General features: G+C 39.0%; 1 protein-coding gene and 1 non-coding gene across 2 annotated transcripts in view; one reads left to right on the top strand and one right to left on the bottom strand.

Moving 5' to 3' along the window:
* The window catches only part of KCNIP4 (potassium voltage-gated channel interacting protein 4), a 574,348-nt gene that overhangs the window by 406,743 nt on the left and 141,217 nt on the right, over window positions 1–26,388 (bottom strand). The window lies entirely within an intron of this gene.
* On the top strand, window positions 21,244–21,316 carry TRNAW-CCA. The gene has a single exon. It is a non-coding gene; the product is annotated as a tRNA-Trp (tRNA).

Genomic DNA, 26,388 nt, shown 5'->3' on the forward strand with positions numbered 1-26,388 from the left:
TAAAGACATCCAATCCCTAAGGCCTGTGACTATGTAACCTAACACCAGAAAAGGGACTTTGCACATGTGATTAAATTGAGAATCTAGAGTTGGAGAGATTATTCTGGATTGTCTGGGTGGGGTCACCAAATTCCTGAGGGTCACATGTGAAAGAAGAAGGTAGGAGATTATCAGAGTCATTGCAGGTTTAATTAGTTAAGATGAGGTTACTAGAGTAGAGTGGTCTCTAATCCTATACAACTGGTGTCTTTACCAAAGTAGACATTTGGACAAAGTCATGCAAACCCAGGTTGAATGCTATATTAAAGTGAAGGCAGAGATCAGGTCTATGATGTGTTTATGAACCAAGGAATGATAAAGATTGCCAGCAAACCACCAGAACCTCGAACAGAGGCAAGGAGTAGCTTCTCCATCACTGCCCTCAGAAGGATCCAACCCTGCCAACACCTTGGTCTTGGTCTTGTAGCCTCCAGGCTGTGAGACAATACATTTCTTTTGTTTAAATCCCCTGGTTGGTGGTACTTTGTTAAAGCAGTTCTAGGAAATAATAGAACCACTAGGGTCTGACTCATTCACTTTTCCAGTCTTCTTTCTGACTTTCCTCCTAGCAATGTTCACTAACTTAGCCAGTTCCACTCCAGTACTATTGTCAGGAAAATCCCTTGGACAGAGGAGCCTGGTAGGCTATAGTCCATGGGGTCGCAAAGAGTCGGACACGACTGAGCGACTTCACGTTCACGTTCACGTTCATCAAGAGTGCATTAACTCAAGTTAGTTTGGTGAGAAAGTTCCTCTTTAGCCTCTATCACTTCAAGGCCCTTGGAGTTCCAGTTTTCTCCAGAAAGCCTTTCCTTCCCTCCAGAGCCAGCTTCCCTCTCTGCCCCCACCAGCATGTGTTATCTGGAATAATCATTTGTTTCTTGCTTCTAAAAACTGCATAATGCTATTGATCTTTTTGGTCAAGTGCAGTATGTATGTAAATTAACTCTGAATGCCTTAGGGACAAGAGGTCTGGTTTTTGCCCCTTTTCCATGGCAAAGAGTATGTAATTATTCTTATCATACACATTCAATGTGCTAAGTCGTTTCAGGCGTATCTGACTCTGTGACCCTATGGACTGTAGCCCACCAGGCTCCTCTGTCCGTGGGGATTCTTCAGGCAGGAATACTGAAGAGGACTGTCGTGCCCTTCTCCAGGGGACCTTCCCAACCCAGGGATCAAGCCCAGGTCTCCTGCACTGCAGGAAGATTCTTTAGCATCTGAGCCATCAGGGTTAATCAGATATTAATTTTCATTGAATGGTAGTACTTAAGTAATGATATTTTATGGTAAAGAACCCACCTGCAATACAGGAGGCCAGGGATTGAAGTCTAGGTCAGGAGATCCCCTGGAGAAAGGCATGAGTACCCACTCCAGTATTCTTGTCTGGAGAATTCCATGGACAGAGGAGATGGGGGCTACAGAATTGGTCACATCTGAGTGACTAACACTTTAGGGGAAACCTTGAGTTTTCTTTGTAAAACCCTAAGCAGAGAAGTTAGTTGAGCCATGCCGGACTTCTGACTGATAGAACTATGAGCTATGAATGGCTATGTTTTAAGCCACAAGGTTTGTGGTAATTTAATACACAGTAGTAGAAAACTAATACACTGCATATCATCTTCTGGATTTTTTTCTTTTTTATTCTATAGGGTATCTGTGCCTTTCATTTTCCTTGAATTATTTTACAGCTCTGTTATTCATAGATAACTGATAATCATACAGATGATTTTTGTCCAGTTACATGCAAATGAATTTTATTCATCAGAAATACAATCTCCCTCTACACCATGACATAACCAGTATTGCATCTACTTGTAATTCATTACAGCATTCTTGATATGCCTGTACATGGGTGGTATTTAAAATTCTTTTTTGATCCAGTTGTAACATCCTGCTGGTTTTCATATTCATTAATGAGTTAAATAAAATATTCAACATGTGCTCATTTTATATCTGTATAAGAGTTATGTTTTTACCCTCTTTTGGAAGTGTTAGTCTCTCAGTCTTTTCCAACTCTTTGCAACCCCATGGACTATATAGCCCACAAGGCTCCTCAGTCCATGGATTCTCCAGGCAAGAATACTGGAGTGGGTAGCCATTCCCTTCTCCAGGGTATCTTCCTCACCCAGGAATTAAACCCAGGTCTCCAACATTGCAATCTGAGTCTTTACCATTTGAGTCCCGAGGGAAGCCCTTATCGTCTTCTAAAAGGTATCACTTAACAGAGATCCATTCAGGGATATCCAAAAGGTACAGGACAGGAACGAATATCTATCTCATAACTTAAGTCAAGAAGAGAGTTAAATGCCATGCTTAAATTCTCATCTATTCCTCACACCAGACACCTGATCCTGGTAAAAGGCATTCCCATTTAAAATAAGAAATGAAGACTCAAACGTATCACAACTTTTATTGAAGGACACAGTGTTTGGAATCTTGAAGCTGAGACTTCAACATAATATAATTTTGGTTACCTTTCATTCCCTTTTATCATATAGTTTTCCAGTGTCAAATGGGCTCACTTGCTTTTACCTAATCCCATACCCCTTCCCTATTTCCTTAGTCCATACTTGATGTCAACATTTTCCTGATCACTGAAGCTTCACAACATAGAACTAATCTGTCCTTTCATTTCCCTTTCTCTCTGTATCCAACTGGTTATCAAATGCTGTGAATTCAGCATCTACCATCTCTTCCGTCGCCACCTCCACTTTCTATTTCTGCTTCCAATCATCTTCATTCTTCCTCACACTAACAACAGCCCAGACCCAACTGTTGGTGCTTGACACTTCTAATATTTGAAGGGCCATCTTCAGGGAAACTATAGTCATGTATTATGAACATAAAGTTAGATATTTCTTTAGAATGAGAAAAGAACCGTAACAACTATTGTTTCTTCTTTGTTTTATTTCTATTGGACTATAATTGCTTTACAGTGATGTGTTAGTTTCTGCTACACAACGGAGTGAATGTTTCATGAACTTCCCTCCCATCACCACCATCCCAGCCCTCTAGGACATCACAGAGCACCAAGCTAAACTCCCTGTGCTATAAAGCAGTCTTCCACTAGCTATCTATTCTAAACATGGTGGTGTGCCTATGTATACTAATCTCCCAATTTGTCCCACCCTCTCCTTCCCTCTGTGTCCACACGTCCATTGTCCACACGTATCCCTGCTTGGAAATAGGTTCATCTGTATTGTTTTTCTAGATTCCACATATATGTATTAACATACGATATTTGTTTTTCTCTTTCTGACACTTCACTCTACATGACAGACACTATGTCCATCCACATCTCCACAAATGACCCACTTTTGTACCTTTGTTTTGAGATCTCTTATGGCAATTTACCAACCTATACAGCATATTAAAAAGCATTACTTTACCAACAAAGGTCCATCTAGTCAAAGCTATGGTTTTTCCAGTAGTCATGTATGTATGTGAGAGTCGGACTATAAGGAAAGCTGAGTGCCAAAGAATTGATGCTTTTGAACTGTGGTATTAGAGAAGACTCTTGAGAGTCCCTTGGACTGCAAGGAGATCAAACCAGTCAATACTGAAGGAAATCAATCCTGAATATTCATTGAAAGTACTGATGCTTAAGCTGAAGCTCCAATACTTTGGCCACCTGATGCGAAGAGCTGACTCATTTGAAAAGACCCTGATACTGGGAAAGATTGAAGGCAGGAGGAGAAGGGGACGACAGAGGATGAGATGATTGGAGGGCATCACTGACTCAATGGATATGAGTTTGAGTAAGCTCTGGGAGTTCATGATGGACAGAGAAGTCTGGCGTGCTGCAGTCTGTGGGGTTGCAAAGAGTCAGCCACGACTGAGTGACTGAACTGACTGATGGCAATTTACCAGTAATGTTCACATAGTAATTGTAACCTGGCCCCTCCCCACTCTAACCTTCCTGCAACCTGAGAAGTCACTGGGGCCAAGACAATGAGGGTCCCTAAAACTTCACACTTCCTTCCAGCCTACTGTCAATTTTCCCCCCATTCTTAGTAAAGGAAATAAGTTATGCAATAAGAGATCCAGAGAATTATCTGGGGCTTCATGGAGATGGGGAGAGGTTACAAACCCAGGAAATTTTAAACAGATTCCTGAACTACAGCCCAATCTCCTGAATAAAACTTCAGAGCATCTGTGTTTTTAAAAAGCTCTACAGGTAAAATGGATGCAGTTGGCCTATGAATTAAGAGTTTAAAAACCACTTCTCTAGCTCACCTGAAAAGTGACCCATGTCCACTAGGGCTAAGCTCTCCAAGGGCAACGGGGTCCTCCAACATATCCTGGGCACAGTAGGGAATGCAGAAACCATAGAAAATGCAGGCGAAAAGGGTTCTGATTAAAATCTGAAATTGAAGCAACTGTTTTTTTCTTTCTGAAGTAACTACATATGCTTTGATTCCAGTAAAGTAATGTGCTTGACGAGGATCATCACAGCACAGAAAATACCCTGGTACTCAGAGATGAGCAATGAGTCTCAAGTACAAGGGAAATCAGATAGGACCCCCCAAAAAATGTTTCCAATATTGATACCCAACTAGAGATTTCCCGGGGCTGGAAGAGATTGGACCATATTGCAAATATGTCTGTAAATTATTTGCAATTTTAACATCATTATGTTTAAATTATGCTATTTAATTCAGTGCATATAATCCATTTTAAATTGTGAATTTATTCTCAGTTATACATTGGCTTTATAAAATTCGTTATTAAAAGAATTATTTCAGGAACTGTAAAAGAGAAAATTCCTTAAAAGTGGGACAGTGAAATGAAGACTCAAGACTCTGTCATATAGAGAGGGATTACCTGTTACCAGTATTATATTTACATTCCCATCACATATGCCCACCCCACATGAAATGCAGGTTGGAGAGTCCTCTGTATTTCTTCAATGATGAAAATAAATCTTCCTATCACTTTATGTCAGTCTCAGAGTCCCTGAATAACCACCCACAGATAGAAAACCAAGCAAATTTATTATCAGAGATATGTGTTCACACATGGCAAATCTCTGAAAAGTAAAAAAAAAAAAGAAAATGTTGTTAGTGAAAGAATGATTTTCCTTCCAGAAACTAATATAAGATTTTAAAACATAGTAGCATTTTTAAAATGTATTGAATATATTGAATAAATGCAAAACAAGCCAGGCAGTGGTTTAATATTAAGCACAATGGAAGTGAAAGTGAAAGTTGCTCAGTTGTGTCCGACTCTTTGACCCCATGGACTATACAGTCCGTGGAATTCTTCAGGCCAGAATACTGAAGTGGTAGCCTTGTCCTTCTCCAGGGGATCTTTCCAACCCAGGAATCGAACCCAGGCCTCCCACACTGTAGGTGGATTCTTTACCAGTTGAACCACAAGCGAAGCCCAAGAATATTGGAGTGGGTAGCCTATCCCTTCTCCAGCGGATCTTCCTGACCTAGGAATTGAAGTGGGGTCTCCTGCGTTGCAGGTGGATTCTTTACCAACTGAGCTATTGGGGAGGACCACAATGGAAATGGTTGTAAGTCAATATTTTTTTGTTCATTTACTGGGAAGTTCATCTCTGTTTGCCCCTCCCTGCTCTCTGTCTCAGGAGGTAGACTGAAATATTAAATGCTCCTATGACCTCTAGTTTCTGGTTAGGTTCAGCCCCTGGGGTGCCCAGGCCTGAGTTGATAGGAAGGAGGAGCTGGAGATGGGGTGTTTTAGGCTCCTTCCCTGAATCCTAGCTGCAGGTGGGTGTACTTCTTGCCTGAAGGTCACTGTTCCATCTGTTGTCCTCTGCAGACAACCCCCACTTCAACTCCCACCAGCTTCCAGCAGCTGTTCCTCCTCATTTCTCCAGGTCTCAGGCTAACGCACCTGGTCTTGCTGTCACAAGCCTAAGAGACTAAACTATTTCTTGTGTCTTCCATATATGCTTTAGAAGTAGTTCCTTTATTAAGCTCTTCTCAAATTACCCACTGCCTGTGTTACTCTCCTTCCTGACTTTCTGATTGATATACTTACTCCCTGATTGATATATTTACTGATTGTTATAGTCACCAGTAAGCCTTTTGCTTATGAACTGCCTGAAAATTAACTGCCCACATGAAACTTTTCTTCTATTATCAAAGTTGTACTTATTCCTAATTTGTTCCAAAATAGATTTATGGCAGGATTCTTTTTCGAGGTTATAGACTAAATCATTAAAAAAAAGAGGAAAGGGAAAATCAAGTAATATTTCTATGAATCTGTTATTTTAAGTAGATTTATGCCCATAAAAATTACTGGCAACTTTTTCTGCCAAATCATAGACTAAATACTACTTCGCTAATCTCTTCATAGTATATATGAAGAGAAATATGCTCTTCATATACTCTTCATATAAGGCAGAAAGTGTTCTTTACTACCTTAACTTTTGATGCAGTACCTTTTGCTTAGTATCTTAATTCCATGGCAATGTATATATTGGTTGTATTTTTTTGCCCTTAGACTAAGAAGCCATATGCTCTTAAACATTGTTCATTATAAAAGAACAATCTATCTCAAAATAACCTTCAGAGAGTAAGAATAGAATATGCTTGCATCAACAATTTGAGATATTGGGCAAGAAGGTGAGTAGTGGAGCTAATAACCTGGAAATATGGAATACTGATACTACCAAAACTACCTTTGGATGATTAATAACATACCTTTCTTCCACTTGTATAATGTGTATATGTTTACTGATGTAGTTGTGTTTTATTTAATATGAAGGCATGCTTACACTATTCTTCCATATAATGATTTTACCAAATGCTAATTGTCTTCCTAATTTTTAACATATTTTAATTCAAACAATAAACTTCTGTCAAGACACATTGTTCATAGCCCTTTCCTTTTTTTTAGTAAAATGTGTTTTTCCTAAAAGAGAACTGGACCAAATTCAAAATGTGATACTCTGGGAAAAAAAAAAAGTATCTGAAATAAACAACATTAAGAAAGGCCAAGTAAAGTGACAAATCACAGCAAACAATAGACAGTTTATCCCTACTGAGAAAGATAGCACAATTCAATTTGCTAAATTATTTTCTTTTTCTCTGAGCAGTAATATGAATGATCTATCTGTTTTGATGAACAGTCAAACTTTGCTGAATGGAAAATTGCACCACTTCTAACCTGTCAAATTTGGATACAATAAAAGAAGACGTGAATTGAATTGGCTTTGAGTATGCTGCATTAAAAGATGAATTGTTAGCTTAGAAATATCTTTGCAGTAGTTTTATTTGAACCAAAATACTTTGCTTAAGAGGAATTACATAAGTGCGAAAACTAAAATAGTAATTGATTATGTCTTGGGTCCCTACATTTGAAATGTTCTTGAAATTCTAAATACAGTAAAAGGATAAGAAGGTTATATAAAGAGAAAGATCCAGTTTGATCAAAGACATTGGCAATGAATTAGAAAAGGTTTTAGAATTTCAGACTAAACAATTTAGCAAAACTTTGAATTTCAGTCTCTTCATGCATTTATGCATTTTACTATTTATTGAAGTACTCTTATGTGCAAAGTTTGTTCAAGGAAGTGGGAATTAGATATTGAAACCTCCCTGTCTTCAAAGAAAAGTATTTGGAGTATTCCATCTAGTAATTGGAAGTGCCATGTATTTGAACATGCTTTAAGTGACTACTTCAGAAACACATATTTCTGCCTTTTTTTTTTTTTGGTCCACATCCCATGATATATGAGATCTTAGTTCCCTGACTAGGGATTGAACCTTTGCCCTCTGCACTGGACTCATAGAGTCTTGACCACTGGGCTGCCAGGGAAGTCTCTGTCTCATTCTTGCAGAACCTGAGAGGTGAATTCTAAGTTGAAACCTGAAAGATGAGGAGGAATGATCTAGGTGACAAAAGAAAGGTCACAAGGAAGGAGTTTCCAAGGAATAGCAACATCTTCAAAAGCCTAGAGATGAGAGAGCCCTGGACCATCCAGAAATTTCAAGCAGTTCAGTTTGACAAGAACAAAGATGTGAAAAAAGTTGTGAAAGAAGACATTGTTTATATAAACTAAGATTTGGAAAGAAGTTTTAGAATGCTGAGGTGAAAAAAATATATATGTCTTATTCCTATTTGGCCCCAGAATCTCTGTTAAAAAGATTTGTTTATGAATATATTCAAGTTTTGGATTGGGATATAAGATTCTGAAGAAAGCTGGTAGCAAACAATGAAATCAAGAAAACAGAGAGCTAATTGACCTGCACTGGAAATGAACAGAATTTTTATGGTTTGAGGATATGAGAAAGATAAGGAGGAGAAAATAAAAGAGTGGGAATAGAAATATTAAAGGAGGACAAAGTAGAAGAATGGGGATTTTAATTTGGTTATTTCACTGTTCTGAAAATGACCTTTTATCACCCCTCACTCCAAATATTCACTATTGTTTTCCACAAAGACAAAAGACATGTATAGATTGTAGCATTTTGTTCTGTAGTTAGGGAATTCAAAGAAAGAATCCAAGTTCCATATGGGTTGTGATATCAGGGAAGAGATAGATTAATGGAATTGCTTGTTAGAATCAGTACATAGACTAAGTAATGTTTTTAGTGGACGGAGAATTCAAGAGTGAGAGATGACGCTGGGACCTGCAGAAACCTTGGAGAAGGCTACAGACTTTCCACAAGGCAGAACTGGAGGCCAATGCCATAGGTTTCAAGGAGAACCAAGCTCCAGTCAATACCTAGGATATGTAGAACTTGGGGATATATGATGAAATGATGACAGAAGTGTTAGGTGGGGTAGTGGTTGAGTCTATTTGTGCTCTGCATATACTGTCGAAATGGGTTTGGAGGCAGGCATGACTGTAAGAAGGGAGGCTGATTAAGGAGGCATCTAGCTGGGTCACTTGCAAAGCTACTCTTTCCAGGAGGGCTTTCTGAACTGCAATTTCAGCTAGCCTGATCACAACCTGGGTACTCAGACCAGGTACTACTGCTGCTGCTGCTAAGTTGCTTCAGTCATGTCTGACTCTGTGCGACCCCAGAGACGGCAGCCCACCAGGCTCCCCCGTCCCTGGGATTCTCCAGGCAAGAACACTGGAGTGGGTCGCCATTTCCTTCTCCAAAGCGTGAAAGTGAAGTCGCTCAGTCGTGTCCAGCTCTTAGCGACCCCAGGGACTGCAGCCCACCAGGCTCTTCTGTCCATGGTTTTTCCAGGCAAGGGTACTGGAGTGGGGTGCCATTGCCTTCTCCCAAACCAGGTACTAGACCTTCATAAAATACATTATTCCTTGTCTTGGAGGAGTGTGCAATATAGTTAGATGATTCTGTGTGTGTGTGTGTGTGTGTGTGTATGTGTGTGTGTATAAGCACTGGGGAGAAAATAATTATAAAGTAAACAAAAAATAACAATACAATTAAGCTGCTTATTGTGCTAAAATAATTTGTGAGTATAAAATTGTGTTATTTACCCATTTAGAAAGAGAATTGTCAAGAGTTCAATTGAATCATATCAGAAACTTATTTTCTGATAAATTTTTGTAATTCTTGTAATTCTGTTCTGGTAGAAAATTAGAAGTGAATCCAGAGACTATCAGTCTTAATAAACAGTTAATGAAGGAGTTTGAAATAAAGGCAATCTGTTGAATTGGTGCTTTGCAAGGATGGGCCCTGAGCTAGCCATTACTTCTTGTTAATCGACACAGAAGCTAATGAATATAAAATTTATATCCCTGTTATCAAAATGTTTAAGTTACATCTCTCCATTCATTCTCTATCTTGTCATCACAGAGTTATGTTTCTATATAAAAATGTACCTTCTAAAAGGACAGAGAGCCTTCCTGTAATATTAAAATTTTTCTTTTTAATAGTTGCAAGGACTATGGACTTCAAGACTAGTAGTGTGTGTTAATGTGCTTTTATTAGAACAATTTCAGTGGAAATCTTTGTTCCTTAAAGGCTTACTTGTAGTTTGTCATGGGAGATTGATTTTAATATGAATCCTAATGACACTGACATCATTGATCAAACTCTCAGTAATTTAATTAGTATGAAAAAACTATGAAGATTTTAGTAAAATTAGAACTATAACTAATGACTTCAACAGGCTTCCACAATCACATCTGGCCCTTAGCTCTCTGTCTTAGTCTACTCAGGCTGCCAAGACGAAATAACATAGTCTGGGTGGCTTAAACAACTGAAATTTGTCTTCAGAGTTCTGGAGGCTGGGAAGTCTGAGATCAGCGTAGCAGCATGGTCAGGTTTTGGTGAGGACTCTCTTTCCAGCTTGCAGACAGCTGTCTTCTAGTTGTCCTCAATGATGTAGAAATAGAGTAAGATCTCGCTTGTCTTTCTTTATAAGGGCACTAATTCCATCATGAAGGGATCATCCTCATGACCTCATCTAAACCTAATTACCTCCAGATGGCACCATCTCTAAATACCATCACAGTTGGAGTCAGGACTTATATGATATAGGAATTGGTCAGGGGGTTGGGCGGTGTGGGGCACAATTCAGCCCACAGCAGTCCTGCTGTGTTTGTTTGACAGCCTTCCCTTCCTGTCCATGAACAGTGAGGGCTCCTGTCTAAGGCTACCCACTCTGTGCCCTGGCTCTTGGGAGCTCTTCCCGCACAAGGACATCCCTCCAAGGATTCATACCCTTTCTCTTCTACATCCTTAATATCCGCCTTCCTGCTGGATCAGTATACATAATACTATTGAAGTTCCTTTAAATATGAAAATAAAATAAAAATTCAAGACCTTTTGACTACATCCTCCTCTGGTTTACTGATTCATTCCTTTACACCCCAGTTCAACAAAGCATGCCAGTTAATATGCTTACAGTCACTATCTCTAGCTCCTCTCCTTTCATTTTCTCATTTCTAAAGAGAAATAACTCCCTGACTCAAACAAGAAAGGTAGAAAGCTATGTATCTACAATCTAACATTTCTCACCACTAGCCTCTCTCTCTACCACCTTCCCCCTGCCACTAGAGACTCTTCTCAGACTATTGATCTCCCTGTTTTGCTGCCATACCTCCTCTGTGTTCTCACTATAACAACCAGAGTGAGTCTTCTGAAACATCAGCAACATTATGTTATTCTTCTGCACAAAACCTTCCAGTGGTTTCCCTTGACACTCAGAATAGAATTCAAAGTGTTAATAGTAGCTTACAAGGTTTCACATCACCTGCTAACTATTCACTATATTCTTTCTCTCTTCTTTTGCTTTAAACATGCCAGAAGTCATCTTGCTCTTCCTCCAACGTGTCATCATGTTGAGAGACTTACACTGGAAGTCTTTGCTGTCCTGAGTACTCCTCCTCCAGCTGTCTACAGGGCTTTCTTCCTTCCTCCTTTGCCTCTTCTCTCATATCATACCTTATCCTTAAGGCCTTCCCTGAACATCTCTTTAAAATCATTAATCCTCTGTCCCCCACCCCTACTGAATATTTCCTATCTTGCATTAGTTTATTCTGCTTTAGTATTGTGATAACATTTGTCTTCTAACATAATATTTATTTAATTATTTATATATGTATTGTTTCTTTCATTGTAGTAGGATGTAAATTCCAAGACAGTGGCAATTTTTGTCTGTTGTAATTTCTGCTGTACCCCCTGGGTACATGAATCATTAATCATTTCTTAATGAAGAGTCACATTCTTCCTTATGGTATATATTTTAAAGTAAGGTGACTCGGTGGATTTACTTTAAAACAAAAATCCAAAGCTCAATTTTGTCTCTACAATAGTTGTAGTACACTAGAGATGCTATGATAGATAAGGTATGACCTTGCTTTTGAAGGAATTCAGAGTACAGTGGGACTGTTGAACAAGCATGAATGAATATTTATACATGAGCATTATAAATGATTTCCCAGATGAGTCAGTGGTAAAGAATACACCTGCCAAGCAGAAGACTCAGGTTCCATCCCTGGATTGGGAAGATCCCCTGGAAAAGAAAATGGCAACCCAGTCCAGTATTCTTACCTGAAAAATCCCATGGACAGAGGAGTCTGGTGGGCTGCAGTCCGTGGGGTTACAAAGAGTCAGACACGACTTAGAAACTAAACAACAACTAAGAAATTCAAAGTAAGTTGGATCTCAAAGGATATGCTGAACCATCATTATGCTCTCAACTCATTTCAGAATTGTGATCAACCTGTTATGTTAGAGTTTACATTAACAGCACAAGCACTGTATGATTCATTACTGCGACAACTCTTAATTAACATTGAAACAGCAACCTAGAGAATTTAAATGAGCTGTTCTCACATCTGCAACAGAGATAGGTATCTGCTTATCCAACAGCAATCTTTGTCAATAAGAGAATGTTGATGTTCTTAGTAGTGATAACATTCTCAGCTGAAAGAATCTGTTTTCAGATTTCATGCAGTTTGATCTGACCACATAGTAAAGTTTAGTCTCGTGTGGTAGTAAAATGTGATGTTTAAGAACTACAGGGCTGCTCCTTTCCCTCTGCCTTCCATCCTACGGAAGCCATGCTCTTCTTGTCACTTACTCTTCTATCCTCTCTGCTGCTTGGAATGAGAGAATGATGGCTGAAACTTCAACAACTATATTTGACAATGAGGTGAGCATATAAATGAAATGGCAGGGGTTACCAAACTCTGTAAATGGACAAGAGAAATTTTAGGCTTTATGGGCTACATCTGGTCTTCACTGCATATTTTTCTTTATTGTTTGTTTGCTTTTTGTTTCATATTCCTTTAAAATATAACAACCATTTTTACTTTATAAGCCATACAGAAACAGTCTGTGGGCTAGATCTGACTGTTGGTGGTAATTTGCTGAGCCCTGCTCTAGGCTGGCGAAAGAGAAAGCCTAGAGGGCTCCTCTCAATGGTGGAGCCATCACGCCAGACATTTTTTACCTGCTTCAAAATTTCCTTTACATGCAAGAGAAATTAATATCCAACCATTTGAGCTACTGTTGAGTTTTCAGTTATATGCAGCCAAAAAAATTCTAACTGATTTCCTTTGAAGAAATGTTCATACTACTTCTGCCTAGCAACCTTAGAAGACATTCTTTTGAGGAGAAACTGTATACAAAGCATGTTGTTGGAAGCAAACTGCAAGGAAACATTTAGGAGAGAAGGTTGAAGTGAAGAATTTGCTGTGGAGGTTACAGAAAGACATTTTGATGCATATTATTTCATTGATAATATCAAGCAGAGACAGTTGATTGCAGTCCTGAAAGTCAGGCTGAATAGTTTGAACTTGATTCAATAGGTACTAAAGAATAATTGTAGGACTTCAGCAAGCCATGTTTCAGAGGGAGTCATTTGGTAGTGATGTATTCTAGGGCTGGAATATTGAAATGCCATGCTGATGATTTTGGAAAGCTAAAGTTTAAAATGACTAAAATGACCAAAGTTGATTTTGAGAGAATTAGCACAGAGAGGGACAGAATATGCAGACCAGTATTTGTTAAATAAGTGTATGTAAGCTTTAGGTCAGGACCCCAATATACCTACAGGTAAAAACTCTGATCTTATATCTCCTATAACTATTTTTGGCTGTCATGTTCATTTATATGTTATTTCCTATATTTAGTCATTTTGACAGAATAATTAAAATTGCAAAACCCAGAAAATCATCTGTGACCTGACATAATTTTATATATTTTAGTTGAATATCCTGATCTCTTTCAATAAATAGGTTAAGAAAACTCAGTTTCTGCCTAAATTTTCTTTATTATATCCAGATCAATAGGTTGATTCAATAATCCTTCCCAAATTTTTAAGAGGATTGTTGTTGTTTAGTCACTAAGTCATGTCTGACTTTTGTAACCCCCTGAACTATAGCCCACCAGGCTCCTCTGTCCATGGGATTTCCCTGTCCACCCAAGAATACCTGAGTGGGTTGCCATTTCCTTCTCCAGGGGATCTTCCCCATTCAGGTATAGAACCCACATCCCCCACATAAGCCAGCAGATTCTTTATCACTGAGCCACCAGGGAAGCCCTTTAAGAAGATAATATATGCCAAATGCTAAGAGCTGTACAGATTATTCTTTCTTCAGTTGTCATAACAATCCCTTGAAAAGTATGAAAGAGAAGGTCAGCTTCTCACAAAAGATTCAAGTCCACCTTCAATAGTGTAGAGTGGTTACTGGAGAAAACCTAGCTAGGAACTGTATTTCCCATACCTATAGCATTTTAGTGATGCTTTGTGGCTGGATTTTACCAATTAATGTCAGCAAGTCACTGATACTCAGCAAGTCACTGATGTCAACATCACTTCCTGGTCAAAATGGTCAGGAAAATGCAGAAGATATTTTTTGAACTTTCTTTGATAACGAGGGGGCTTCCCAAGTGGCTCAGTGGTAACAGAATCTGCCTGCCAGTGCAGGAGATGTGGATCTGATCCCTGGGTCGGAAAGATCTCCTGGAGAAGGAAATGGCAACTCACTCCAGTATTCTTGCCTGGAAAATCCCATGGACAGAGGAGCCTGGTGGGCTACAGCCCAAGGGGTCACAAAGAGTTGGACATACTTAGCAACTAAACAACAGCAATAGCTGAATCTAAGATGCACTGGAGGTAGACTCCAGAGCTATTCTAGGGGATGATGAAGCAATTAGTTGGGGACATAGTACTTTCCTGAGAGATTACACAGGAAAGAGCTACTCAGGAGAGCTACCTGATACACCCCAACCATGACAAAAATGAGAAATATACATTCATTTTCTTAAGCCACTGATACTTTTGAACCAAGTGTGGCCTGTTCAAACTGAAAGAGAGGGTCTTATTAACATTACTATTTATACTCATGGAAATAATATTTGAGAAGATTAAGTACCTTGCCTAAGATATTAAATGGCACAATTGAGATTAGATCGTGGATTATATCATTTCAGAGTCCATGCTGTTAACCGTAACTCAATTTCACCACCATTTTATATAAATTTATGAACATTCCATCCTATTTTTTTTGTAAACTAGAGAGAAATTGCAAAACCCTTCATTTTAAGATATGTAGTCCATGTTCACAAAGCCCCACAGCCAGATAATATGGTAATATGTATTCCTAATGGTAATACACATTTCACTTAAAAAGTAACCTTTTCTTTGAGGGACTGAATTATCTGGGATTTGACATTTTGCTCCACATTTTTTGTAATTGCTCTCCAAGTTTTTCTCACTGATGGTGTAATATGACTTTGAGGAAAGTATAAGAGCTAAGTAGTTAGAACTAACCAGACCAGAACATGACTTATATGACCTTGAGCAAGACAAATAACCTCTCTGAGCCTTAGTATTTCCTCTGCAAAATCAGCTTTTTAGGATGATTCTAAATATTAGAAATAATGATGTAAATCCTAATGAATTATTTGGTGCACAGTAGATGGCAACTTAATTTAATCAAGAACTATTTATATAAAGCCAACTATATTGAATTAGAGCTTCCCTGGTGGTTCAGTCAGTAAAGAATCCACCTGCAATGTGAGAGACCTGGGGTCTATTCCTGAGTTGGGAATATCCCCTGAAAGAGGACTTGGAAACCTACTCCAGTACTCTTGCCTGGAGAATCCCCATGGACAGAGGAGCCTGGCGGGCTGCAGTCCATAGGGTCACAAAGAGTTTGACATGACTGAGCGACCTAGTACCACACAACATACACAGGACAGTAGAATTTCAAGCACTAAGACTACAATAGCTTAAAAAACAGACCAAAATATCTGCCTCTCTGCTTGCAATATATTGCATTTCATTATGTATTTTTTCCTAGCAGTTCATAATAAAGAAGTCACCATTTAACAATTCAATGACCAAGATGGAATAATAAGCTAAGATTTACACTCCAATCTAAAATAAGAAGCAACAAAATAGAAACAGGCAAAACATACTTCACAACATTTAGAAGGCACTGTTATGTTGTTAGTTTTCCCAAAGATGATTTATCAATTCAACACAATCAAAATCAAATTCCCAGAGATCTTTTTTTTTTGGTAGAAAGGAAAAAGTTACTTCCAGATTCCTATGAAAATTCAAAGAATCTATAATAGCCAGGGAAATTTTAAAAGAACAAAGTTGGAAGAATAAAAGTATCTAATTTCAAAACTTACTATACAGATAAATTTCTTGGTACTGTGTCACGTGGGAGTAACAGCAGACAGATTAATGGAATTTTAAGAGATCACTGAATAAATAAAATTTGATTTTTAATAACAGTGCAGGCAAATTAATTTAAAAAGATAGTCTTTTTGACCAATAACATTTAAAAAATCACTATCCATAAGAAAAATAGTATCTTTAATTTTTATCTCACATTAGATAAAGATCTAAAATTATAACATTTCTAGAGGGAAAAAAATCTTAGTGATCATAGATTCAGCAAAGATTTTCTAGATATCAAAACAGAAGCATAATCCATTATAGAAAAAATGTTAATTTGGACTTCATAATATCAGAGACTTCTACTCTGAAAAATATTGACAAAAGAATATACTTCTGAAGCTTATACAGGGGGGCAACAAAGAAATTCTCTTTTTAGCATAAACAGATATGTTAAATGTTTATTTGTTTATTTTTTCTTCCATGTTGACATTCAAAGCATTAATGCCCCTCAAAGATTAGTGCATCACTACCCATCAGTAATTACTTTTGTTCAAGCATATTTACAAAATTATAAGTTGATAACATGCTCATGACTAAGAAAAACTCAAATTATACCCAAGAGCACAGGATGCAAAATGAAAATCCTCTTGCTTACCTCCTACTTCTAAGCACCTCTTTAAGATTCACAGTGAGGCCAAGGGTGACAAAGATGATGACCTGCCATCTCCAGTTCTTACTGACAATTGCATTCACTTATTTTCTTTTGTGAACAGGAAAGTACTTAGATGGAAATTATGCAGTGATTGATGGTACTATGGCAGACTGCTGTTACTTTGATGAGGCCACCTCTTCATCCTCAGGAAATCAGTGTCCTGTCACTGTGTGGCTATTATCATCACAAAGCTGGGCTGCTTTAAACCACTTTGCCTTTCAGGAAGTAAATGCTCATTTTGTTTTGCTTTGTTTTGTTTTAACAAAGGGTGTCCTTCTAAGGGATTTTTTGGCCATTTGCTTGATCAGAAGAACATAATTTTCTTCCAGGAAAAGAGAAAGAATAAAGAGAGAGAGATAGAGGAAGGAAGGAAAGAATGAAGAAAGGGAGAGAAAGAATAAAAGGAGGGAGGAAGGAAGGAAGAAAGAAAGAGGAAGGAAGGAACACTAGCTTCACATTCTAGAGCAGTTTGCTTTTAATCATGCCTTTATCCCAGACATGTCTGGTAATGGAATGGTACAGACTGGGAAGCCTTTATCTATGGGGACAATGACTATAAAGAGAGTCTTAGAAGCAGTGTCAGAGAATCAAGAGTTTCAGGCCTTAGTAGCCCTCTAGGAAGAGTGTTGAATTCTATCCAACACCTCCTGAGGGTTGATGGCTGTGGTGGACTCTCAGTCACAGGTGCACCAGAGAGAGATGCCCATACCTCGAAAAGTCTATGCAAAGGTAGGCAGGGTTTCTGGGCTGGGCAGGCTACAGAAATGGTTATGCAAGTAGAGGAAAGCCAGCTTCACAGAAACCATCTCAATGAACCATCTCAATGTTTCTCCTGTATCCTGAGGCCTATTGTCCTAAAAGAGATGGAGGCTTAATTTCCAACATTCACAAAAAATAACTGAACAGCTTCTGATAGATTAGAAAGATAACAGTATTTATTGAGTTACCATTATCTATTTCCCCTAGTTCCTACTGTCTAAAATCCATAATTCTAAAACGATTAGGAAGTTTATATTTGTAAGCATTATATCTCAGGACCACATTAACCTGAAAAGAAAAAGAAAGAAAGTGGAGTCAATACAAGAATTATCAAACAGCCTATCTGCCTCAGCCTTCATTGCCTTTTGTAGGAACTCAACACCACCACTTTTAAATATGACTTTCTAGTATTCATGACATTGTACAGAAGGCAGTGATCAAGACCATCCCCAAGAAAAAGAAAAGCAAAAAGGCAGAATGGCTGTCTGAGGAGGGCTTAGACACAGCTGAGAAAAGAAGAGAAGCTCAAGGCAAAGGAGAAAAGGAAAGATATACCCATCTGAATGCAGAGTTCCAAAGAATAGCAAGGAGAGATTAGAGTCTTCCTCGGTGATCAATGCAAAGAAATAGAGGAAATCAATAGAATGGGAAAGACTAGAGATCTCTTCAAGAAAATTAGAGATACAAAGGGAACATTTCATGCAAAGATGGGCTCATTAAAAAACAGAAATGGTATGGACCTAACAGAAGCAGAATATATTAAGAGGTGGGAAGAAAACCCAGAAGAACTATACAAAAAAGATCTTCATGACCCAGATAACCACGATGGTGTGATCAGCCATCTAGAGCCAGACATACTGGAATGTGAAGTCAAGTGGGCCTTAGGAAGCATCACTATGAACAAAGCTAGTGGAGGTGATGGAATTCCACTTGAGCCATCTCAAATCCTAAAAGATGATGCTGTGAAAATGCTGGACTCAATATGCCAGCAAATCTGGAAAACTCAGCAGTGGCCACAGAACTGGAAAAGTTCAGTTTTCATTCCAATCCCAAAGAAAGGCAATGCCAAAGAATGTTCAAACTATCCCACATTACACTCATCTCACACACTAGCAAAGTAATGCTCAAAATTCTCCAAGCCAGGCTTCAGCAATATGTGAACCATGAACTTCCAGATGTTCAAGCTGGATTTAGAAAAGGTAGAGGAACCAGAGATCAAATTGCCAACATCCACTGGATCATTGAAAAAGTGAGAGAGTTCCAGAAAAACATCTATTTCTGTTTTATTGACTATGCCAATTCCTTTGATTGTGTGGATCACAACATACTATGGAAAATTCTGAAAGAGATGGGAATACCAGATGACCTGACTTGCCTCCTGAGAAATCTGTATGCAGGTCAAGAAGCAACAGTTAGAACCAGACATGGAACAACAGACTGGTTCCAAACCAGGAAAGGAGTATGTCAAGGCTGCATATTGTCACCCTGTTTATTTCACTTCTGTGTAGAGTGCATCATGTGAAATGCCAGGCTGGATGAAGCACAAGCTGGAATCAAGATTGCTGGGAGAAATATCAATAACCTGAGATATGCCAATGGCACCACCCTTATGGCAGAAAGTAAAGAAGAAATGAAGAGCCTCTTGATGAAATTGAAAAAGGAGAGTGAAAAAGGTGGCTTAAAACTCATCATTCAGAAAACTAATTTCTATGGCATCCGGTCCCATCACTTCATCGCAAATGGATGGGGAAACAATGCAAACTGTGAAAGACTTTATTTTCTTGGGCTCCAAAATCACTGCAGATGGTGACTGCAGCCATAAAATGAAAAGACACTTGCTCCTTGGTAGAAAAGCTATGACCAACCTAGACAGCATATTGAAAAGCAGACATTACTTTGCTGACAAAGGTCCATCTAGTCAAAGCTATGATTTTTCCAGTAGTCATGTATGGATGTGAGAGTTAGACTATAAAGAAAGCTGAGCAGTGAAGAATTGATGCTTTTGAAATATGGTGTTGGAGAAGACTCTTAAGAGTCCCTTGGACTGCAAGATCATTCGATCCTAAAGGAAATCAGTCCTGAATATTCTTTGGAAGGACTGATGTTGAAGCTGAAACTCCAATACTTTGACTACCTGATGGGAAGAGCTGACTCTTTAGAAAAGACCCTGATGCTGGGAAAGACTGAAGGCAGGAGGAAAAGGGGACAACAGAAGATGAGATGGTTGGATGGCATCCTCGACTCGATGGACATGATTTTGAGCAAGGTCTGGGAGTTGGCGGTAGAGTGGGAAGCCTGGTGTGCTACAGTCCGTGAAGTCGCAAAGAGTCGGACAGGACTGAGTGACTGAAATGAACTGAACTGCCAGTATTCTGGGAGGTTTCTAAGAACTATACAAAAGAGATTTTAATGACCCAGATAACCACGATGGTGTCATCACTCAAAGTTTCCTGGTGTATCACATATGCTCACAAATATATCCTCTCAGATTCCAGGAAGCACCCGACAGTTTCGTACTTGTACCTCAGGTTCCCTCTCAACCATGACTGTTATTAGAGCTGGTGACAGGAAACACAGCTAAACCTCTTCTATCCTGCCAACAGCATCAGGTAGGTTGGATGCACAAGTAAATTTATGTAAAAGTTCTTCTTTACATAAAGTGATGTATGGCTGTGTAAGTCAAACTGTATCTGTAGCTTTGAACACCTATGGCACTCTAATCAGGAGTTAAAACCCCAGAGGTAATGACTTAAGCTCTTCATATACTGTTATCAAACTCTATACCAGATCATTTATTGGCAAAATAAACATTAGAAAAAAATTTCCATTCCATATATACTAGCTTAATGCTACCAAGGGCTTCCAGGAAAAAATCCACCTGCCAATGCAGGAGACTTAAGAGACATGTCTTTGATCCCTGGGTTGGGAAGATCCCCTGGAGAAGTAAATGGCAACCCACTCCAGTATTCTGGACTGAGAATCCCATGGACAGAGGAGCCTGGTAGGCTCTCGTCCATGGGGTTGCAAGAGTTGGACATGACTAAAGTGACTTTGTACAGTGCTACCAAATTTGGTCACAGACTTGAAAGGTTTTTGTTTGGTTCTATTTATTTTTCATGGTATTATGTCTTATACTTGCTTTTTTACTGCAGTGTTCTCTTCACTGGCTTCTGATATAGGAACTTTGTTCTAAACCGAAAGACCAGAATGGCTGCCCCCATGATACTCAAACACTCTCTCAGCCTCTGGCCCTGATTTTTCAGATTCAAAGTTTCTTGTATATCTCTATGCTTTCTTAATTTAAGAGTTATTTTCTAGAAGAATGCTTATTGTCTTAAGGAATTAGACAGGTAGGTAGTCCATAATGCCAGCAAATATTCCCCCACATACCAGAGAAGAACATACCTACCCCTTTTCTATAGAGAGAAAAATAGAACTTGTCTTTATTTAGAGTCTAAGTGACTAGGAGTTCAAATAGAATGTTTGTAGGAAAAGAAGGAATATTGAGACTTAAACACCTTCTAAAAAGCAGTAAATTATATTTAGGAGGGCTTTACCACTGAGATTTATTTTCACAAATTGCCCTGATTGCCCATTCATGGAGTTCTGTGTGGAGACATCTACAATCATAGGTTAAATATGGTAAGTTTTTCTTTAGCAGCAATTTATCAGCTACTTCTGGCAGGACTTCCCTGGTGGCTCAGATGGTAAAAGCATCTGCCTCCAATGCAGGAGACCCGGGTTCGATCCCTGGGTTGGGAAGATCCCCTGGAGAAGGCAATGGCACCCCACTCCAGTACTCTTGCCTGGAAAATCCCATGGACGGAGGAGCCTGGTGAGCTGCAGTCCATGGGGTCACAAAGAGTTGGACACAACTGAGTGACTTCACTTTCACTTCTGGCAGGATAAAGGGAAAATTTTTGTTTCATTTTGTTTTGTTTTTAATAAATATAACCATGAGTATACTATGGAATAAAATACATAATTTGCTTGAGATGTCTTTGAAGATATTTTGCATGTGTGGTCAGTCACTAGTGTAACCCCTAGGCCTCTCTGGAAAGTTTAGGTAAGCATGAAAATGTCTTATTTGGGATTGTCAAGATGCGTAAGAGCATTTTACCCAAATGTAAATTTTCTATATTTTAATTTTTAAACATTAAACCCTGGGACTCAGGCAGAGTTGGAGCAGGGGAAAGGAAGAGCATCAGTTTCAAAGACTAAACAGGCTACACTGTTATCATAAAACAATATTATAATAAGTGCAGTTTAGACATCTAATGAAATCTGAAATTAACTTCATTATGATCACTTGGTCTGTATTGTAGCTATGTGTGTTTTAAACTTAATTGCCAAGATCTTATTTCACACATGAAAAATAAAACACAAAAATATAATTTAAAATATATTTCTAATGTTTATGATAATACATCTATACTTATACATAAACTGAAATATGTTTTCTATACTTAAAAGATAAATTTCCCCTTTTATGCATAGGAAAATTGGATTTGTCATTCTAATTCCTCAACTCCCTTTGTCAGATATTTTCTGTATCTCCAACTGCTATATTTAATTGAGAGTAGATTTTATATGTAAGTGGAAAAGTGGGTTGAAGTAGAAACAAGTTTTGATTTAATATGACAACTATGTTGCTTTCTTTACCTTTAACTTGCAATTCTGAGAGATGGTAATATTTTTCAATTCAATTGCCCTTAACAACAGAAGTAACAAGTAGTCTAGATTTAAGTTACACATAAATCTACATAAATGCTTCCCTATCATTTATTGATTCTTTTTGCAGACTTCTAATTATGCTTTCAGGTAGCTAACCGGCCAAACCCAACTGCATGTACCGCAAAGTGAGTTTTGCTAAACCACTGGGGTAACGGAGTCCTATCTGAGGAAATAGTCAATGTTTTCCTAAAACAACTTCTTCACAAGCTCCTAGACAAATGGTGACCTATGCAGACTCAATAAAAGCAAATTTTGCAAAACAGCACAATCTGTACTGACAAAGGATTCTTTCTCTTTGTTAGAGATACTTAGAGAGCCGTAAAGCTGAAGTGCTTTTGAATAACTAACTATAGCCAAGCAGGAATCCTCTTAGTGGGCAGTTTCCAAACCATTACCCTTTCTAAAATAATTAGTATGAACATGTGTCCATATACTATATAAAGCTAAATGCATTTTTAGAAGGGCCGAGAAGATCAAAATTCACTCCGAATCACTTGTAAGGAGAATCAAGGACCCTCACGAAATTTCAGTGTAGTGATGAAGAACATGGATTTAAGGTCAGAAAGCCAGAACTGGAGTCCTGACCCTTCATCTTTCCAGCTTGGCACCTTTGGCCAGGTTACCAGCAATGGCTTATTTATACAGTAGGAACAGCCAGCGTGAGCTCTATGATTCCTGAGAGGAATAATGCACTAAAGCACGTGCAAAGGGCTTAGAGTGCTTGACTTTCTGTACATGCTCAGCGGTAGCTCTCACAAGTTTCTGAGACCCCAGGAACTAGCTGAATTCTTGCAAGGTCTTGTCTCAGTTCTTTGGGCAATGGGGAACTTGTGCTCTGCAAACTTTGATCATGTAGTCAATATAACTTCACTTAGAATTACTATATAACTTTCCTAAGAGTGAATATCTTGTGAGCACTTACCATGTACCAGGCTCTATTGAGAATGTTTTAATTAGCTCATTTAACAGTCACATTAACCAGTATAAGGATGGAACTGACACTCATTTTACAGAGAAAAACAACACAGGTATGGAGTTGCCTTGTATTGCAAAACTAGTGGGAGATCCAAGAGCTGCAAAAGAGGGGATTGGGATACAGATAATCTAACACAGGAGCACATGTTCTACTATCTCTCCTACTGACATGTTAGGTCCTTAAGGAAAAGATTATTATAATGTTTCTTTGAAGCCCCCTAAATCCCATGGACGGAGGAGCCTGGTAGGCTACAGTCTGTGGGATTGGGAAGAGTCGGACGCAACTGAGCGACTTCACTTTCACTTTCACTTTAATGCACTGGAGAAGGAAATGGCACCCCACTCCAGTGTTCTTGCCTGTAGAATCCCAGGGATGGAGGAGCCTGTAGGCTGCCGTCTCTGGGGTTGCACAGAGTCGGACACGACTGAAGCAACTTAGCAGCAGCAGCAGCAGCAGCAAGCACTCAACATGGTATGTTAGTATAGCATACATATTGGTCTTTAAGATGCTCTCCATTTCTTTGAAGAGATTGAATATTCAAAGATAATAAAGCACAATACCATTCACAAAGGTTTCCCTGGTTGTTCAGTAGGTAAAGAATCCGCCTGCAATGTGGGAGACCTGGGTTTGATCCCTGGGTTGGGAAGATCCCCAGGAGGAGAGCATGGCAACCCACTCCAGTATTCTTGCCTCAAGAATTTCATGAACAGGGGAGCCTGGCAGACTGCAGTCCATGGAGTCACAGAGAGTCAGACGTGACCGAGCAACTAAGCACAACACACAGCACATACCATTCATGAAGACCCCACTTTGATGCAGGCATTAGGTTCAGCGCAATGCTGACCTTGTTTACTCTTCAAACTGACTTTACACCAAAGGTGTGCTAACACACAACACTCAGTGTTTTTAGTATAAAACATAGACCCTGTCCTCATACTGAGTTAGAGCAAAAATGGAATTCATTAAAAGGTATTCATTAGCTCTGAGAATTTCCAAAAGTAGAAACATCATTCTAGAGTGATTGTTGGTCAGACTCTGTGCCCATCCACATGTCCAGGACTGTTGATGGGAGCAGCAGGACAGCCTGCTCAGCTAACACTGGGCATCTAAAAACCCAATGCTTCTCTCCTTGGAATTTAAGTGACTCTACCACCACCCTTAACATAAAGGCACTCTTAGCAGCCCCTGTCTCCTCACATTCAAATCAAAGCCTTGTGATGGTGCATGATTGATGGCCAGAGGATTAGGTTGGATGTCTGTGCCCTAGCTGCAAGGGAAGCTGAAAAGTGAGTTTGTGGTTTAAATCTGGAGAGGGATACTCATAATGTGAGGGTTCTCCAATTACTGTAACAGTATTTTTAAAAGTGATAGGCAAGGGGAAAAAAACACATGGAAAACACCCACTACACCTCCATTTTACAGATGAGGAGGAGACTGTGGTGGAGATTAGAGCATTTATTCCACGTCACACACATAGCAAACAGCAGACTGAGCATTCAAGTGTAGATCTGCCTGTCTCTGACTGTTGTTCCACTGCACCAGGCTGTCTCCCACACAAACAAAGAACTAACTGTATATCTGAGAGGTCTAAACAGTCAGCAGGATGGGGCTTCAGAGAAGGAAGGCTCTCTTCCGGCTAACAAGTATTAGTTGCTCAGTCATGTCCAACTCTTTGCAACCCCATAGACTGTAGCTCACCAGGCTCCTCTGTCCACGGGAATTCTCAAGGCAAGAATACTGGAGTGGGTTGCCATTCCCTTCTCCAGAGGATCTTCCTGACCCAGGGATCAAACCCAGGTCTTCCAGATAGGGTGATCCCAAAAGGCTCCTGGAAAGAAACATCATTTGGACAGTTTTCTAGAATCCTAATTACAAGATAGTAAGAAACCAGTTTTAGGAATGATTTAGTTTACATTCTTCAGTGAAGGAGGAAACTGAGGCTTGGGGTGAGGGTGGTGGAAATTGTTCTGTCCATGGTCATAAGTTCTTACTAAAAGTAACTTAAAACCCAACCCTGTGACAGTATGTTCAGTACTGTCCTCAAAGAGCTGCTGACCTCAGCTGGGTGAGTTCACTTGCTAAGTCACATCTCCAGCAGAATTGTTGAATAAACTTTCCTTGAATTGCTAGGCAGAGTCGGAGAGAAGAGAAAGTCATATGCTGTGATCTTAGCAAAAAAAAAAAAAAGATAGAAAAACTTCTATTTTGTTTGTGGCTCCTCAGAGAATACTTCTTTCCCAACTGTGCATTAGAAGGTAAAAGGTTCTTGCTTATGACAAAGAAGTGTCCTTGTGTCTGCACTCTCCACTTCTTTCCTGCTAATGCCAAGTAAAGAAGGCAGGGAAAGAAAAGGTCACCAAACGTCTACTTAATGGGGTACTGATGTCCTTGAGTGCCCACATGGCCTGTCCCAGACAATGTCAGATTGTACCCTTAGAGCTCTTAGTTGGCAGTTAGCTGAATAGCTCTATTGTCTGGTCAATGGGTCCACTCAATTTTTTGCCTCCCATTTTAACACCCACACACAGTCAACAAACTTGGGAACAAAATAATGGAAAGGTTGACCATTCTGTTTTCTCCACAGGGTGACTATATAATAGGTGTGTCTTCTCTGGCCTAGGCATGATGAAGTTCCTGAGAAGTTTGATCCTTTAAAAGAAAACTAAGGCTTGAAGTTTAGAAAGTACTGTGGTCGGATCACAGCTCTACTGCTGCTGCTATGTGACCTTGAACAAAAGATTTAGAGTCTCTGAGACTTAATTTGTTTCTCTGTAAAATTAAAATAATGATAAATTTGTAGGAGATTTGAAAAATGTAGGTAGTTGACATTTATTAGGGACTTGTTATACATGAGAAATGATCCATTTTACCCTTTTTCATTTAGTCTTTTAACCAAAGCTGGTCTCCTCTAATAAACTCTCATTTGCTCCCTGGTATTTATTTGCGTGGTATTAAATTCTATGTGTAAAATGCATTAGTAATATTAACCCATGTAATTTTCAAAAAATTTCTTAAGAGATAGCTTTGTTACCTTCTCTTTGCAATGAACATCTCCTCAGTTATACTAAACTTAGACAAATGTCTTCCTGACAAGAGGCTCCTGACCTCCCTTTCTTAGAGTACT

This window comes from Oryx dammah, unplaced genomic scaffold (assembly GCF_014754425.2).
Source record: "Oryx dammah isolate SB20612 unplaced genomic scaffold, SCBI_Odam_1.1 HiC_scaffold_3, whole genome shotgun sequence".
Lineage (NCBI taxonomy): Eukaryota > Metazoa > Chordata > Mammalia > Artiodactyla > Bovidae > Oryx > Oryx dammah.